The following is a 3,121-nucleotide window of genomic DNA, read 5'->3' as shown; positions in this document are numbered from 1 at the left end:
CCCTATGCAAATCAGAAACCACCTCCTCCAGCCTACTCATATAAGCAGCCACTTTTCTGTGGCACATGGGGTCTCCTCTCTTGGATTTGGAGCCCCCTCTGACTGTCACTGTATGGGGGAGCTTCTTCCTTGCCTATTAAACTTTCCACTCCTTAAAACCACTCCATGTGTGTCCACATCGTTTTACCCAATTTGTGGGAGACAATGTGTCTGGAATTGATGGGTTCTTGGTCTCACTGACTTCAAGAATGAAGCCGCGGACCCTCGCGATGAGTGTTACAGCTCTTAAGGTGGCGCGTCCGGAGTTTCTTCCTTCTGATGTTCGGATGTGTTCGGAGTTTCTTCCTTCTGGTGGGTTCGTGGTCTCACTGGCTCAGGAGTGAAGCTGCAGACCTTTGCGGTGAGTGTTACAGCTCATAAAAGCAGTGTGGACCCAAAGAGTGAGCAGTAGCAAGATTTATTGCAAACAGTGAAAGAACAAAGCTTCCACACTGTGGAAGGGGACCCGAGCGGCTTGCTACCGCTGGCTCGGGCAGCCTGCTTTTATTCTCTTATCTGGCCCCACTCACATCCTGCTGATTGGTGGAGTCGAGTGGTCTGTTTTTGGTGCATTTACCACCCCTGAGCTAGACATAAAAGTTCTCCACATCTCCACCAGACTCAGGAGCCCAGCTGGCTTCACCCAGTGGATCCTGCACTGGGGCTGCAGGTGGAGCTGTCTGCCAGTCCCGTGCCGTGCACTCACACTCCTCAGTCCTTGGGTGGTCAATGGGACTGGGCGCCGTGGAACAGGGGGTGGCACTCGTCAAGGAGGCTTGGGCTGCACAGGAGCCCATGGAGGGGGTGGGAGGCGGGCTGCAGGTCCCGAGCCCTGCCCCACGGGAAGGCAGCTAAGGCCTGGTGAGAAATCGAGCGCAGCGCCAGTGGGCTGGCACTGCTGGGGGACCCAGTACACCCTCTGCAGCCACTGGCCCGGGTGCTAAGTCCCTTATTGCCCCGGGGCCAGCAGGGCCGGCCGGCTGCTCTGAGTGCAGGCCGGCCAAGCCCACGCCCACCCGGAACTCCAGCCGGCCGGCAAGCGCCGCATGCAGCCCCCGTTCCCAGTCGCGCCTCTCCCTCCACACCTCCCCGCAAGCTGAGGGAGCTGGCTCCCGCCTTGACCAGCCCAGAAAGGGGCTCCCATAGTGCAGTGGTGGGCTGAAGGGCTCCTCAAGTGCTGCCAAAGTGGGAGCCCAGGCAGGAGGCACTGAGAGCGAGCGAGGGCTGTGAGGACTGCCAGCACGCTGTCACCTCTCAACAAGAGCCCTGGTGGTGTTCCTCCACTCATCGGAGCTGTATCAGTCAGTGAAGATTGTATCTTTATTTTTAATTTTATTTTTGAGACGGAGTCTAGCTCGGTCTCCCAGGCTGGAGTGCAGTGGCCTGATCTTGTCTCACTGCAACCTCCACCTCCTGGGTTCAAGTAATTCTCCTGCCTCAGCCCCCTGAGTAGCTGGGATTACAGGCACCCACCACCATGCCCAGCTACTTTTTGTATTTTTAGTAGAAACGGGGTTTCACCATGTTGGCCAGGCTGGTCTCAAACGCCTGACCTCACGATCTGCCCGCCTCAGCCTCCCAAAGCACTAGGATTACAGGCGTGAGCCACTGCGCTCGGCAAGATTGTATCTTTAAAGAGGTTTTGGATATAAGTGTTATTAAAGGAAGACAATATTTATCTAAAATCTCCCTTTTTAAATTTTTTGAGAGACTCACTCTGTTGCCCAGGCTGGAGTGCAGTGGTGAGATCTTGGCTCACTGCAGCCTCTGCCTCCCAGGTTCAAGCGATTCTCCTGCCTCAGCCTCCCGAGTAGCTGAGATTACAGGCATGTGCCACCACGCCCGGCTAATTTTAAGTTTTTTGTTTTGTTTTTTTGAGATGGAGTCTCACTCTGTCACCAAGGCTGGAGTGTAGTGGTGCGATCTCCGCTCACTGCAGCCTCTGCCACCTGGGTTCAAGCAATTCTCCTGCCTCCGCCTCCTGAGTAGCTGGGATTACAGGTGCCTGCCACCACACCCTGCTAATTATTGTATTTTTAGTTGAGACGGGGTTTCACCATCTTGGCCAGGCTGGTCTTGAACTCTTGACCTTGTGATCCACTGGCCTCAGCCTCTCAAAGTGCTGGGATTACAGGTGTAAACCACCACACCTGGCTATTTTATAGTTAATAATTTAATTAGTTGAAATTCTTGGAGGTCTAATCTTGCTATTTGCTATGTAAGGCTATGGGGACACCCTTCTCTTTGAATAGAATTATCTAAATCTGGAGACTGTGATTTAGATAAGTAGCATATATTACAGAAAACATTAATTCGATCCATCAAAGGGAGATTTTAGGCTGGATGCGGTGGTTCGCACCTTTGATCTCAGCACTTTGGGAGGCCGAGACAAGGAGGAAGAGGCGGTTAGCTATTAAAGTGTTTTGAATGCTACATGCATTTAATGTTTGAGATGAACATAGCCTAGCTATTTCCCCCTGTGCCAACCACCTCTGTCAAGGCTTTTAATCAATGGAAATACGTACTTAGTGCAAACATTTTCAATAAACTACATCCATTGCTTTGCTTTATATTTATATGTTGCCAGGAAAATTACTTAAGCATCTTTGTTCATCTGTTCTAGCATATGTAAAGATTCAAATAAAAAATGTGGGGGCACATGTTCTCAGGATTTCCGGAGGCTGTGTCATGGGCCATGGTCGCTCATATTTGGCTCAGAATAAATCTATCCAAATATTTTACAGAGTTTGACTCTTTTTGTCAACAAGATCTGATGCTATCCCTCGGTAGGGAGTGTGGGGACTGAATTGAAGGCACACAGCTGCTGTCTGCTACTTGGTGGTTGGGAAAAACTCTGTAAATCAAAAATAAAATTCTAAGTCCCCCAACCGACCGAATGGACTGCTCCTTTTGGCCAAGGGCACTACAGAGTTCATCTGAAATTCTAGCTCAGGCCATAATAAGAAAGGGGGAGGATGGGGAATGCCTCATTACTGTTCTGCCTTTGGAATTCAGGCACAGCTGACCAGCATTCACACTAAAACAGAGATCTTAGGACTGACCAAGCAATACGATATCAGTA

Source organism: Hylobates moloch, unplaced genomic scaffold (assembly GCF_009828535.3).
Source record: "Hylobates moloch isolate HMO894 unplaced genomic scaffold, HMol_V3 SCAFFOLD_15, whole genome shotgun sequence".
Classification (NCBI taxonomy): domain Eukaryota; kingdom Metazoa; phylum Chordata; class Mammalia; order Primates; family Hylobatidae; genus Hylobates; species Hylobates moloch.
This window is presented reverse-complemented; position numbering follows the sequence as displayed.